The sequence below is a fragment of the Mesoplodon densirostris genome, chromosome 2 (assembly GCF_025265405.1).
Source record: "Mesoplodon densirostris isolate mMesDen1 chromosome 2, mMesDen1 primary haplotype, whole genome shotgun sequence".
NCBI lineage: Eukaryota > Metazoa > Chordata > Mammalia > Artiodactyla > Ziphiidae > Mesoplodon > Mesoplodon densirostris.
In genome coordinates this window covers 120,330,251-120,344,300 of record NC_082662.1, presented here as the reverse complement: position 1 = coordinate 120,344,300, position 14,050 = coordinate 120,330,251, and the positions used below count along the sequence as shown (strand labels likewise).

At 55.0% G+C, this 14,050-nt stretch overlaps 5 non-coding genes across 5 annotated transcripts; 3 read left to right on the top strand and 2 right to left on the bottom strand.

Annotated features, from left to right (window-relative positions):
• Positions 1-4,135: 4,135 nt before the first annotated feature.
• Positions 4,136-4,206, bottom strand: TRNAG-GCC (transfer RNA glycine (anticodon GCC)). The gene has a single exon. It is a non-coding gene; the product is annotated as a tRNA-Gly (tRNA).
• A 1,647-nt stretch (positions 4,207-5,853) lies between these two features.
• TRNAL-CAG (transfer RNA leucine (anticodon CAG)) lies at positions 5,854-5,936 on the bottom strand. The gene has a single exon. It is a non-coding gene; the product is annotated as a tRNA-Leu (tRNA).
• Positions 5,937-6,526: 590 nt separating this feature from the next.
• TRNAD-GUC (transfer RNA aspartic acid (anticodon GUC)) lies at positions 6,527-6,598 on the top strand. Its single transcript has one exon. It is a non-coding gene; the product is annotated as a tRNA-Asp (tRNA).
• Positions 6,599-7,424: 826 nt separating this feature from the next.
• Positions 7,425-7,496, top strand: TRNAG-UCC (transfer RNA glycine (anticodon UCC)). Its single transcript has one exon. It is a non-coding gene; the product is annotated as a tRNA-Gly (tRNA).
• A 275-nt stretch (positions 7,497-7,771) lies between these two features.
• On the top strand, positions 7,772-7,843 carry TRNAE-CUC (transfer RNA glutamic acid (anticodon CUC)). The gene has a single exon. It is a non-coding gene; the product is annotated as a tRNA-Glu (tRNA).
• The last annotated feature ends 6,207 nt before the right edge of the window (positions 7,844-14,050 follow it).

Below are 14,050 nucleotides of genomic sequence, written 5' to 3'. Positions count from 1 at the left end.
GCCCTTCTTCTTCCTCTCTACCTCCCACCGTCCACATCCCACTTTTAGGCCACCCGTGCTCCGGGGCCTCGGCGCCGCGCCCCGACAACAGCCGCCCGGCGCCCTGCACCTCCAGCCCAGGCCCTGCCAGGCGACCTCCACCCTCCCTCCCCGGCCCAACCTTTTGGCCGCACTGGCGCGCGCCCACTCGAGGCCTTCGACGTCCCGCGTCTTCCTTTTCGGACGCTTGCCTCAGCCCCAAACACGAGTGGCCGGGGCAGCGCCTCTCCCCGCCGAGGCTGTGGCCACGAGCAAACGGCCCCGCCTGTGTTTGGACTCTCCAGCGGCACTGCTTCTCCCCACGGCGACAGCGGCGGCGGCGCCGACGGCGACGGCGGTGTCACACGCGGTGCCTTCTGACAGCGCCGGATCCCCCGTGGAAAGGAGCACCGGTGGGCAGACGGGTGCTTCGAACCACCGCAGCAGGCTTCCTGAACGCCCGCGCCGGCGCCTTGGGGGTGGCTGACAGTGTGGGATGAAGGTGTTTGTGGCCGTGGTCGGTGGCCACCCCACGCGGGTTAGGGAACGGAGCAGAACGACCCCATGGAGAGGGGGCGGCGGTGGGCCGCGTGCTGGGAGGTGCGAGGAAGGGCCTGTGGTGTGTGGCTGGAGCCCGGGCAGGAGCGGGAGGTGTTGGCCTGGCGGAAACCTGGCCCGGGAGAGCAGCTGGCCACTCAGGCAGGGGCTCAGCAGAAGCTTGGGGGTGATGGCGGCACCTGGCCCGGCACGTGTGTGCGGGTGGGCCTGGAGTAGGAGTGGGTCTGAGGAGCGCCGGCGGAAGTGAGACTTCCGGGCAGGACATGTGACAGTCGGGCCTGGGATACAAGGGGAAGGTGGCGGGGAGAGGGGTCCGAGCCTGCAGGCTGGGGGGAAGGGCGGGGTGTGTGAGTGGGCTGTGGGCCGAGGAAGATGGTGGGAGAGGACCCCTTCGCGGTGGGGTGGCGGGTGAGCGCCCCAGACCGGTGTGCTGTGCGGCGAGGTGGTCAGGCTAAGCAATGGGTTGGGACTGGGGACGGTGGGTAGGAGGCAGGCAGGAAGGAGAACAAGAGAAACGGAGCGCGCCACGGGGGCTAGGCGGGGTCCGAATGGGGTGGGGGCATTCTACTGCCCCAGAGACATACATCACCTCTCATCGGGAGAAGCCATCCAGTCTCAGGTGTGTGTAGCGGCGGGGGTGGGGGGAGGAGGGGTTGAGGTTGAAGGAGGCCAAAGGAGAGGTCCCGTTTGATCCCGCAATCCCACTCCTGGGTACGTACCCGGAAACGATGAAACAAGGGTTCAAAAAGGCACAAGCACCTCCGTGTTCACCGCGGCACTATTTGCACTAGCCAAGACATGCAAGAAAACCCAAGTGCCCATCGACGGGTGGCTAGTACAAGAGGAGGTGGTATATATGTACTATGCGGTATTACTCAGCCATTAATGAAAAAGAATGAAATATTGCCATTTGCTGCAACAAGAATGCTCCCAGAGAATATTACACTTAGTGAAGTAGGTCCGACAGAGAAGCACAAAGATAGGTGGACTCTCAAAAGTACTACCAATGAATGTATGTGCCAAAGAGAAACAGACTCACAGACCTAGGAAACACAGTGATGGTTACCCGAGGAGAAAAAGGAGGGGTGGAGGGATGAATTAGGAGCTCGATGAACAGACACACAGTACTTCATATCAAGGAGATAAGCAACAAGGATTTACAGAATAACACAGGGAATGATATTCAATATCCTGCACTAACCTATACTGGAAATCAATCTGAAAGAATATTAAACATGGAAAACAGTATCCCCTTGCTGTACACCTGAAGCTAACTCAATATTGGTAATCAACTCTTCTCCCTAAACCACAAGTACCACTAGTTGAAAGTAAGTAAGTAAATAAATAAATAAAAGCAACGAACAAAATAAATAGGAGAAACATGAGCCATCGGATGATCCAGCAATCCCCATCGTGGGTACACATCCGCCAAAGGGAAAAACCGTTGTTTGAAGAGATCCACGCACCCCCGTGTTTGTAGCAGCACTACGTGCCACAGCCAAGACAGAGGAGAAACCCATGTGCCCATCAACGGTTGGCTGACGGAAAAAGATGTGGTATATATGTACTGTGGAATATTCCTCAGCCATTTCCGAAAATGAAATATGGCCATTTGCCACAATGAGGATGGTCCTAGAGAATATTACACTTAGTGAAGTAAGTCTGACAGAGAAGCACAAAGATACGTGCAATCTAAATCTAAAACATAGTAGAAAAGAACGTATGTGCCAAAGAGAAACAGACTCACAGGCATAGAAAACACACTGATGGTTACCCGAGGAGAAAGGGAGGGGTGGAGACATAAGTTAGGAGCTGCGATGAACAGATACACCGTACTTCATATAAAAGACATACGCAACAAGGATTTCCAGTAGAACACAGGGGATGCTATTCAGTATCCTGTAGTAAGCTATAATGGAAAGCAATGTGAAACAACATTAGACATGGAAAACAGTATCCGCTTTGCTGTGCACCTGAAACGAACTCAATATTGTTAATCAACTTTTCTTCCAAAATTACAGCTACTAGTTCTTATAGGTAAGTAAGTAAATGGAAAGATAAATATCAAATGCATAAATAAAAACAACACACTAAAAAAAATAGGTGAAATATGAGCTCTCACACGATCCAGCAATCCCCATCGTGGGTACACGTCGGCAGGGGAGAGAAACGGTCATTTGAAGAGATCCATGCACCCCCATGTTCACAGCAGCCCTACGGGCCACAGCCAAGACATGGACAAAACCCAAGTGCCCATCAACCGATGGCTGGCACAGGAAGACGTGGTATATATGTACCGTGGAATACTACTCAGCCATTCAAAAGAGTGAGATATTGCCATTTGCACCAATAAGGAGGGACCAAAGTATATTACACTTAGCGACGTGAGTCAGGCAGAGAAGCACAACGACATGTGGCACGTAAACCGTACTACAAACGAATGTATGTGCCAAAGAGAAACAGACTCACAGACATAGAAAAGACACTGTTCGTTAGCCAAGGGGAAAGCGTAGGGCGGGGAAAAATCCGGAGCTGCGATTAACAGAGAGGAAATACTATACATAAAGCACATAAGCAACAAGGATTTACTGTACAGCGCAGGGAACTGTATTCACATGTCGTGATAACGTATAATGAATGGAAAATAAGCCGGAAAAGGACATATAACGGAATCACTTTGCTGTACACCTGAAAGTAACACGCTGTTGTAAACCAACCACGCTGCTACGAAAAGGAGAAGACGACGAAGGGGGAACAAAGGAGGGCAACGGGACAGAGGCAAGGGCAGGATCCTTGACAACGTAGGATGTGGAAAGGATCGGGGGAAAAGTGGGGAGATTGGAGGTAGGAGGGTGGTGTTTGTGGCAGTAGGCTGGAGGCTGAGGCGGTGGTGCTGGCGGTGCTGTCCCGAGGGCTGATGCTGTTGGTGGGAGCAGAGGTTCAGGGGACGGGGTGGTGTTTGTCGTGCCGATGGTGGTGGGGGCAGTAGCGGTGGAGGAGCGGGCCGGTGTTGGAAACGTATTTCTGTTGAGGGTCCAAACGTGAATCTAGAGGGCAGTCTGCGATGACAGTGTGGACTTCTTTGGAACTCCTCGTGCACGTGAACGCTTTGGGGACTCTCCAGGAAAATGGGATGTATCACTCGCAGAGGTGGCAACTTCCTTGCTCCTGGTCGTGCAAACATAGTATGATTTTCGGAGTGGGGGCAGAGTGAGGCAGAGAGCTTGGACACGAGGCGAAAGGTGAAGAGGTTGGGCCGTGCGGGTGCCAGTGTGGGGTGCTCCTTCCAGTGAAAAGCGTGACACAAGCGGGGTCGGGGTGAGGAAGGGAAGAAGGCCAAGGAAGGGGTCTGGGCGCAAGAGTGGCTGAGCCCGCAAGGTGTCGGGTCCTGGAGGCCTGGCTCCCGGGTGTGTGTGGGGTGGGGGCGTCGGCGTGGGAAGGACAGGGGCCGGAAGGTGCGGTGGTGAGCGAGCCGTTGCAGGACCGGTGCCTTGAGTGTGGCAGCGGGGAAGCCCAGCTCCGCTTTGGGGCTGCGGGAACCAAAAGGGGGCGCTGCGGCTGCATGGGCCGGGAATCGAACCCGGGCCTCCCGCGTGGCAGGCGAGAATTCTACCACTGAACCACCCATGCACCTATGGCCGCCGGCGCCCGCCGCTGTCCCAGCGGCGCCCAACGCTGCCCCAGCGGCGCTCGCCGCCAACCGCCGGACCCTGGTCACTGCTCGCCCCGTGGGCACGTGCTCCATTTGAGCAGGAGACCGACGGGCCACCTGAATGAGAGGCTCCGGGCACGCTGGCGACCCCAGGGCGCGAGGCGGTCGGAAGCACCGAGGGACGGAGGGACGCAGGCGGGCTCGGCCCGTCCTGAGCTTTCTCTGCTGTCCGCGGCCGCCGCGAGACTGTCGGTGTGGCCAGAGGAAGCCAGGAGCCGAAGCGGCCTGGCCCGCGCCCGAAGCTGCGGCTGAGCACCGACGTTCCTCTCAGCCGCCGCCCGGCCCCGACGCACAGTCCCTCTGGCGGCTGGCTTTCTTGCTGGTGCGGGGCGTGCGAGGGCGGGCGGGGGCAGGGATCGGAGCTCGGGGCTGTGCAGGGACCGCGAGCGAGGGAGATGGACACCGGGCACCTCCGCTGCCGCCGCCGTCGCCGTCGCCGAACGGCGCTCAGGCCAAAAGACCAAAGGTGTCTGAGCCTCGCCTCTGCGCTCTGCCCCACCCCCACCTCCCGCGGGGTCCCGCTCTGCTGCGTTGGTTGTGAGGAGAAGCCCTTTGGCAGACGGCCTGCTTGTTCGCGGACAGCCCGGTGACGGACGGAGCGCGCCAGGGTGTGGTTGGGTCCGGCCGGAGCAGCGGCTTCCCCGACGGACTTGCATTGTGGCGCCGAGGTGGGTGGCTCGTGCTGGGGGCCGGACGTCTGTGGTGGGTGACAGGGCATCCAGGGCTTCCGCTCACTACTCACCTGAGCACCGTTCCCGGGAGCGACTCCTGCGCCAGGCCCCGTGCAGGGAGGGCCCCCTGTGGGCTGGCCAGCAGGAGGCTGGGCTGCACGCGGCCCGGCAGGCAGGCAGGCAGGCAGGCAGGCAGGTGTGGTCCGGCCAGGGTCCCAAGGCGAAAAAGCACCGAGGGCCCGCACCACAGGCCGGCAACACGGTGTCGGCGGCGTGGAGGGAATGGAATGGGCAGGCGGGCCGTTGGGGCTGGCGGGAAGGACAGGATGTTGGAAAGAGGGAGAGCTGCTGGTGGCGGAAGTGCAAGAAAGGCTGTGAGAACGAGTCCGCTGTTCGCCAGGCAGAAGTCGGAGGGTGGGCGAGACGTGGAGGGCTTTCCACACGCGGCCGTTCTGCGTGTGGCGCTGGGGGCGGGGTGGAGCGGGGGAGGGGGAGGGGGAGGGGGAGGGGGAGGGACGAAGGCAGGCAGGCAGGCAGGCAGGCAGGCAGGCAGGCAGGCAGGAAGACCAGCAGCAGCAGCAGCCGCAAGCAGGTGAGGAAAGATGTGCTGCGAAGGACTGAAGGGTTTCCTGGTGTGGGTGCAGGTAGGAGGGGGCGTAGCAAGTGGCGGGGAGGGCGTTTGTCCGGAAAGCCCGTCGCTGGAGGGTTCCTAGCGGGCCGTTTCTGCCGGGCCCGCGGCCATGGCTGAGAAGGTTCCGCGTCTGAGAGGCGTGGATGTCCGGGCCGGAGTTTGGAGAGGCCGCAAGAGTGCCAGGCGCGAACGGACTGGAAGGCAGTAAAGCGCTGCCATAGACAGGGCCGGGTGCGTTTGCCGGGCGGGCCAAAAGGCTGGCTTGTCAGGAGTGGGATTCGAACCCACGCCTCCAGGGGAGACTGCGACCTGAACGCAGCGCCTTAGACCGCTCGGCCATCCTGACGGCGGGCCTGGGCGTGCGCGTGGCCGCTCGGCTGGCTGGGACCCGACGCGACGCGACGCGAACGCCGGTGCCCTTGGCGGGACGCGGTGCTCCGCGCCAGGCGCGCGGCCGTGTGGCTGAGCGACGGAGCGGGCGCGCGGCGGCCGACGGGGAGCAAGGCCAGACGGCGCGCCTGGCTCCGCCGCGGTGGCGCCCTCGCCCACCCCTGGCCCCGGACGGAGCCGGGCCGCGTCGGGCCAGCCCCTGCCGCCGGCCCCCACCCGCGCCTCTCCTCGCCGGCCATGGCCAGGCGCGCGCCCACGCCCTCCTCGCAGCCTTGCTTTCGGTCTCAGGGCCCCCTCCTCCCGGCGCGATGCCCGCGTTGGAGGCAATAGGCAGCGCGCACTGGGAGTTTTCAGCGGCCCGCGGGGCCGGGTCCCCGTCGGGGTCGGGGGCTGCTGCTTTGGAGGACGCGGTTGGTGTGGCGTTGGGTCGGGTCGGGTCGGGTCGGGCACGTGCCGGGCGCCCGTGGTGGGCAGGGGGCCGGAGGGCAGGGGGAGGCGTCGGCAGGCAGCCCGAGAGCGGCCCGGGCGCGGGGGCGGTGGCCGCCGTCCTCGTTAGTATAGTGGTGAGTATCCCCGCCTGTCACGCGGGAGACCGGGGTTCGATTCCCCGACGGGGAGGCAACACGCCCTCTTTTGGTGGCTGGCGCCGCTCTCTGTCCTGCCGCCTGGCTCCCAAGGGCCCTTCTTCTCCGCCCTCCGCCCTCCAGCGAGGCGCTGGACGCCAGCGCGTGCCCAGCCTGCACACCGTCGACCGCCTCCAGCCCTTCAGCCCTTCCTCCTCGCCGGGCGCTCAGTTGCCACGGCAGAGCGAGGGCCTCCTCTGGACCCCACAAGCTCTCGATGACATTGCGGCCCGCCCAAAGTGGCTGTCGCAGGAGGCTCCTTGCGTCGCGACGCAAGGCTGCACTTATGCACAGCGGCATAGGTGCACAGCGGCCGGGACGGGTGGGAGGCGGATGAGTGGCGTCCCCTGTCGGTGCGGGAAGTGGCCTGGCCCAGGCGCCCGGTGGAGAAGGGCTTTGGCGAGCCGGGGTCTGGAAGACGCGTACCCCCGGGGCGGGGGCGGGCCGCGGCGTGGAGCCCAGGGACCCGGAGCAGCAAGGCAGCGAGAGCGCCCCCCTGAGGCCGTCGGGCGGGTGTCCTAGGGCAGCTTCGTAGGGCTGGCGCGGGTGGGGCGCCGGGGGGCCTTGGTGGCGCCTGTGCCACCACAGAGCTGCCGGCCGTCGGGGCGTCGGGGCAGGGCTGCTCCAAGCGGCGGCTGCGGCTGAGGAGGAGGAGGAGAACGAGGAAGAGAAAGGGGAGCAGGAGGAGGAGGAGAAGGAGGAGGAGTCGTCAGAGAAGGAGTCGGAGGAGGAGGAGCAGGAGGAGGAGCAGCAGAAGGCGGCGACGAGAGCGCGCTCGGGCGAGCCCGGTGCCGGCGTCTCGGGGCGGCCCGGGCTGTGCAGCGTTGGTGGTATAGTGGTGAGCATAGCTGCCTTCCAAGCAGTTGACCCGGGTTCGATTCCCGGCCAACGCAGCGGGCTGACCTTTTGCCGGGCTCTGCGGGCGGCCGGCCGAGGGCCTGTGAGGGAGAGCTGGGAGCAGGGAGCTAGCTGGCCCAGGCGGCTCTTCTTGTGTGTGCGAGAAGCAGGCGCGCAGTGTTGTGAGGGTGCTGCAAGCAGGACGGACGGGAGGCCACGTGGGTTGCCAGGGGCGGCGCGTGGCTGGACTTGGAAAGGCCGGGTCTTGGCGCCAAGGTGGCGCCGAGCGGGTGCTATGGGTCGAGCAGGAGCAGCGGGTAGAGGCGGACGCTCCCTGGTGGTCTAGTGGTTAGGATTCGGCGCTCTCACCGCCGCGGCCCGGGTTCGATTCCCGGTCAGGGAATCTTTTCTTTTTCTCTCTACCTCCCACCGTCCACATCCCTCTTTTAGGCCACGCGTGCTTCGCGGCCTCGGCGCCGCTCCCCGACAACCGCCGCCCGTCGCCGTGCACCTCCAGCCCAGGCCCTGCCAGGCGACCTCCACCCTCCCTACCCGGCCCAACCTTTTGGCCGCATTGGCTCGCACCCTCTCGAGGCCTTCGACGTCCCGTGCCTTCCTTTTCGGACGCTTGCCTCAGCCCCAAACACGAGTGGCCGGGGCAGCGCCTCTCCCCGCCGAGGCTGTGGCCACGAGCAAACGGCCCCGCCTGTGTTTGGACTCTACAGCAGCACTGCCTCCCCCACGACCCCCCTTACGTGTGACCACCCATCCCTTCTTTTCTCGTGAGGTGCTGGTGCTGGTGTTGCTGGTGGCGGCGGTGGTGGTACTGGTGTTGTGCTGGTGCTGATGCTGCTGTTTGTGGTAAAGATGGGGATGGTGGGCCCGGCGTTGCAGTGTTGAGTGCCGGCAGCGGCGGCGGCGGCGGCGGCGGCAGCCACAGCGGAAGGTGCGGGTGAGGGATCTACAGCTCCAAGTCGGGCAAGTTGCACGGACTCGCCTCCCTTATCTCGTCGCTCATGCCAGTAAACTCTCCGGGCAGCTTCCCCGTTGCGTGCCAGCTCCTGGGCTGCCTGTGAGTCCCGTGTTCCGGTGGTGTGCTCCTAGGGCGTCCTGGTCTTGTGCGGGCCCTGGGAGCAGAGAGGAGGACCAAGGCACCCGGGGCGCAGAGATGTGAAAATGAATCTGGACACGTGCCAGTAGTTACACCACCGGGCAGCGGAAGTGAGAGAGCAGGCAGATACCGCAGGCCATTCGGGCAAACTTAGCCAAGCTGGTGGGAGGCTGTGGAGGCAGATGTCTGACAGGGTGGGCTACGAGCCATCATCTTGTTCCAGTTGCATGACTGGAATAAGTCATGCTTATTCCTATTCAGTGCTCTCAATCCTATCACAGGGAGTCAGAATATTACCGAGAATACCTCCCTCCCCCACCCCCAACCAAACACACATATGCCTCTCACGTACATATGACTTCTAATAATTTCCCATTCCGCCTTACCATCCGTGTACCCAGGATACACCATCCTTCTCTCCACCCCATACCTGTCTTCTGATGATGCTCTCATAGTAAATCGCAGACCTCATTTTTTTTAGGCCAGATGGCTGCACCATTGTAATTTCATTTGTTAAGGATACGTTCACATAACCTCCTTTTACACTCTGACCTTGACTTTTGTTCTCCTCTTTTCCACCCGGCCTCTCTTTCCAGGACAACTCCCCACCTTTTTCACACCACTATGTCTTTTCTTTGTCACCATCCTTCCTTACCAGGAAATGGCATTCTCCTTGGTGCTGAGATTTATCTATTTATCAGTTTCCAGCTCCTGTCATTTCTGTTTAATATTTTCCTTGGCAGTTACCTTTCTATTCATGTGGAAGTTTTTGCGTTCAGTTCTTCTTCTAGACTCTTTAGCTGCTATTTTTTTCCTTTTTTTTTTTTAAATAGGACTTTGATCATCTGACTCTTGTTAAAATTTTTTAAGAAAAAAGAAAAAGAAAAAGAAGCCTCTCCACTCTGTGGACCCAGACTTTCTCTATGACTCTTACACTTCTAGCAAAACTTGTCTATGGAATTTTTACAAAAGCCTTTTTAATCAAATCAACTTTTTCCCTGGAGGAAGTGGTGTCTTCCATTTGTATCTGCTTTACCTCCTAGCTAGGAAATGACATCGTATTATTTTTCATTTTATGAATATCATTTCTGATCTGGTTTTACACATAGCAGCATCAAAATTGTTTTCTAGAAAAACTAACCATATGATTATATAGGTAAATTAACACCTAATTAATAATTAATTGATATTAATATAATATTAATTACATTAATAGTAATATATTAAGTACTTTTTTCATTATATAATTAATTATATAATAAATGTGATAATACTAATACATTAATATTATAACACTAATGATTATTAAGTAATTAATAATCAATAAGTAGGCCTTTTCAGACCTTAAGTAAGTGTAATTGACACTCTGGTTTTCCCAATTGAGGAATTTCTGAATGGCAGGATCCACCAGTAGAAATGTCAGAGCGTTTGGTAAAATTGCCCAGTCTGCACAGAACTCTGAATAGTTAACTGCTTTTAGAATTCCAAAGAATCCGGGGTAACTACATTCATTACTAAAACTGATTTTCTTTTTTTTTTTTTGCGGTATGCAGGCCTCATCACTGTTGTGGCCTCTCCCGTTGCGGAGCACAGGCTCCGGACGCACAGGCTCAGCGGCCATGGCTCACAGGCCCAGCCGCTCCGTGGCATGTGGGATCTTCCCGGACCGGGTCAGGAACCGGTGTCCGCTGCATCGGCAGGAGGACTCTCAACCACTGCGCCACCAGGGAAGCCCTAAAACTGATTTTCTTGATTCAAAGTAACTTGCAGGTGAGTTTCATGTTTCAGAATAAAAAATTATAGTGATACTCATTAAAAGCTAGTGATTCTCTATGGCGAGCCATGGCCCATCAGCAATACTTTTGTATCACTACGTGTTAATAGGAGTAGTATTGGTGGGGGGGAGTATTCAACCTACAGTCTCTCAGGTCCCCAGATGTTGCCCTGCCTCCAGTTGGTATATTTGGTACTCCTTGAGAATCATTCAGGGAGAGCTTCGGAGCTCACTGCCATATTGAACTTATGTCTTTGAATAAACCCAGCATCTGGGTTTAAAATTCAGAAAGAGGCAATGAAACTGGGCTTCAAAGACGTTTACTGTAATTAGGACATCAGGCTGACTTCCCAGGATCATTAGTTCAAATTAGCAGCGAACTATTTGCCCAAAACCCACTCCCGCTCCATTCTCCATTCCCTCAAGCCATTCTCACTTCCCTCAAGTAGTGAATTCAGTTTTACTCGTGTCTCTGTCTCAACTTCGGGAGAAAGAAGCAGTCGCTTCCTGCTGGAATTGGGAAGAAAGGAAATAAGGATCCTAGTGTCACATGCAGGGATGATTTCTTGTTTTAGTTTTTAGAATCACACAAGTCAGACCTACTTGCAATGTGAAAGTGAAGAAGTGGAAATCTTAGCGGAGGAACGTGGTGTTTGATTAAAGGTCTGTGAAGATAATCTGCAAGTATGAATATGCTGCCTTGGCTTCTGTGGTGCAAGTGGTTAGTGTGTTAGGCTATTAGGTGTAAAGGTCATTGGTTCCAATCCCACTCCTGGACGTTTGTAACTTTTTAAATTTTTTGAGGTAACGTTGGTCTCTGGGAGGAGAGAGTATTAGGGAATACTTGCTTAATGGATATGGAGTTTTATTTTGGATGATGAAAATGTTTTGGACTAGATAGAGGTGGTGGTTGTGTAACCTTGAGAATGTATTAAATGCCACTGAATTGTTCACTTTAAAATGGTTAATTTTATGTTATGTGAATTTCACTTAAAAAAATTCAATGTGGTCCCTGATGTCCAATGCTCAGCAGGTTTAACTGTAAATCAATATATTGTTGGTTCAAGCGCTTCCAGGGAAGTGTGTTTTAGCCTACTATTGCCCAGCCCTGCTGTTTCTCTGCCAGAGGGACTTTTTCTTTCTTAATTCATCCTTCTTATGCAACCAGATGAAAGCATCTTTGCACTACATCCAGATAGGGCAGAAGCAAAAATGCTCTGAAAAAGCAGTTATCCTAAACTAAAGCCCAACCAAAGCAACTCTCTCTGTGTGCTTAGTATAATGGTGTCACCATCTGATGGTTAGTTTTATGTGTCAACTTGACTGAGCCATGGGTTGCCCAGATATTTGGTCAAATGTTATTTCAAGTGTTTCTGTGAGGATGTTTTTGCATGGGATTAACGTTTCAATCAGAAGACTGAGTAAAGCAGATTGCTCTCCCTAATGTGGGTGGGCCTCATCCAATCTGCTGGATGACCAAATAGAACAAAAAGACTGTCCTCCCCCTAGTAAGAAAGAACTCATCCTGCCTAACTGCCTTCAAACTGGGAATTGGGGTTTTCCTGCCTTCAGACTTGGACTGGAACATCAGCTCTTCCTTGGTCTGGAGCCTGCTGGCCTTGAACCAGCTCTCCTGGTTCTCAGGCCTTCAGACTCCACCTAGAACCAAACCATCAGCTTTCCTGGGTGTCTAGCTTGCCAACTCACACTGCAGATCCATAACCACATGAGCTAATTCTTTATAATCTCTCTCTCTAGATATAGATAGATAGAGATAGAGATATAAATATAGATGATATAGATATAGATAGATACAGATCCCCTAATGGTTCTGTTTCTAGGAGATCCTGACTAACACACCAACCATCCAGTCTAATATCCAAGAAACTTTACAGGCCCCCTTTTCTCCATCCTCTCATTAACTTCTAGTAGGAAATCTGAGTGTTCCTCAAGTTAAAGGAATCTTTTTACAAAATTGGAAACATGATACTGAATACAATTTTAAGAGGGAAATGCATACCCATTAGCCCCGTACCTTCAAACTACCTGGCAACTGCTTGAGCTAGTGAGGTGAAAACACTCCCCAAAGAACTTGACATTGTTCTCACTGGAGGGGAAGCCACAGAGGATGAAACAGAAAGGACTTGATGCTTAATGGATACAGTGGGTAGGAAAGGTTCTGAGCTTATTTCCAAGGGTGCTGTGATTCACTAGGGGTGGGGCCTGGGAAAAGGTTCCTGGTGCGGGGAGTGGAGAAAGATGACTCAATTTAGGAAAGAAGGACCTTAGATCCAAGTGGTCGGGGCAAGGAGCTGATAGCTTGATACATGGGTAGGCCTGGAAAGTCAGAGAAGTCAGTGTGCCCTAATATCTGCAGCTGTGGGAATGAGTACAAATGGAGGCCCACATACCATATGTTTAAATATTTTAAACTTATAAATTAAGTTAATAAAGAGTAAAATAAAATAAGATCTTTCTTCCTACCTTGACAAAATTACCTTCTGAAGGATCTGTGAGGCCAGTTTTACATTTAGAATCATGGGACTCCTCACACTTCTGTGCCTAAGCATGGTGGCACAGGGAGGGCCCTCTATCAACTCTAGCTCCTTTCTGCACTGAAAGGGCACCTCACCCCCCATGTCCAAGCTCTGTTCAAACCCCTGCAAACAGCCTTCCTTTGGCCACCTGTGGATCCTTGCCTGCATGCACTGGAGGCCTAATCCACCTCAGCAGTACTGATGGGAGAAGAAGCCTAATCAGAATTCAGGCATTTGTGCAGGTCATTCCCAGGTCACAAATAACAGCACAGCCAAGAAGAAGGATGCAGCTCCAGGTGGGCATTTCCCATTGGCCCTGAATGTTTCTCCCTCTGCACTGGGGAGAGGTAAATTTGGAGAAGATCAGGAATATTGTCCTTTTAGGGGAAGAGTGGGCAAAAAGGGACATGTTTTCCTCAGTCAAACATGGGGAAACTACAGAAGGGAGAGAGGCACACAAATTTTAGGAATGGAAGGAAGGAAGGTAGTACGGGAGGGAGGGAAGGAAGAAGGAAGAAAGAAAGAAGGAAGGAAAGAAGAGAAACCCTTGTGGTCAGAGAGTCAGTGACAAAAATGTTGTAGGAAAAATTATCCTCTTCCTGCCTGGCTTGACTTGTCACAATCTTTCTTCCAACTTTTCTGCCACTCAAGTTCCCTTCCACCCTTTGACCCAGGTGGCAATCACTGCACCACCACCACACACACCACTTCAAAACCTTCTTCAGACAGAAAGTTTTCTAATACATATCGGAATCAGTCCTAAGATCTTCTTCCACGAGGTGCTGACTGCAGCCTCCTGACCCTGTTTCCTGGTAGTCTAGTGCCTAGGATTTGACCACCACAGCCCAAGTTCGATTTGCAGTCTGGGAAAGCTGTTTCTTCTTTCTGGTCACCTATATTCTATTGCTGTTGAGACTCCCACCGCCTCTGTTATAGCAAAGGCTTGCTTGCGTGCAATCTTTGAGATACACAAGTGACTGCATGGCTCCTGATTTTTGCCCACCAGTGCTGAACTTGGAGATCCTCAGATTAAGGGGTGGCAAGCGAAGTCTTCATGCCTCTCAAACTTCTCCAGGTTATCCTGAAGTCAACTTTGAGAATTGCGGAACGATGTCTCTTGAGAGCCAAGGAAGGACTGTTGTCATGTAACTTGCCATTTTAATAATATCATCCTTGATCTTTTTTTTT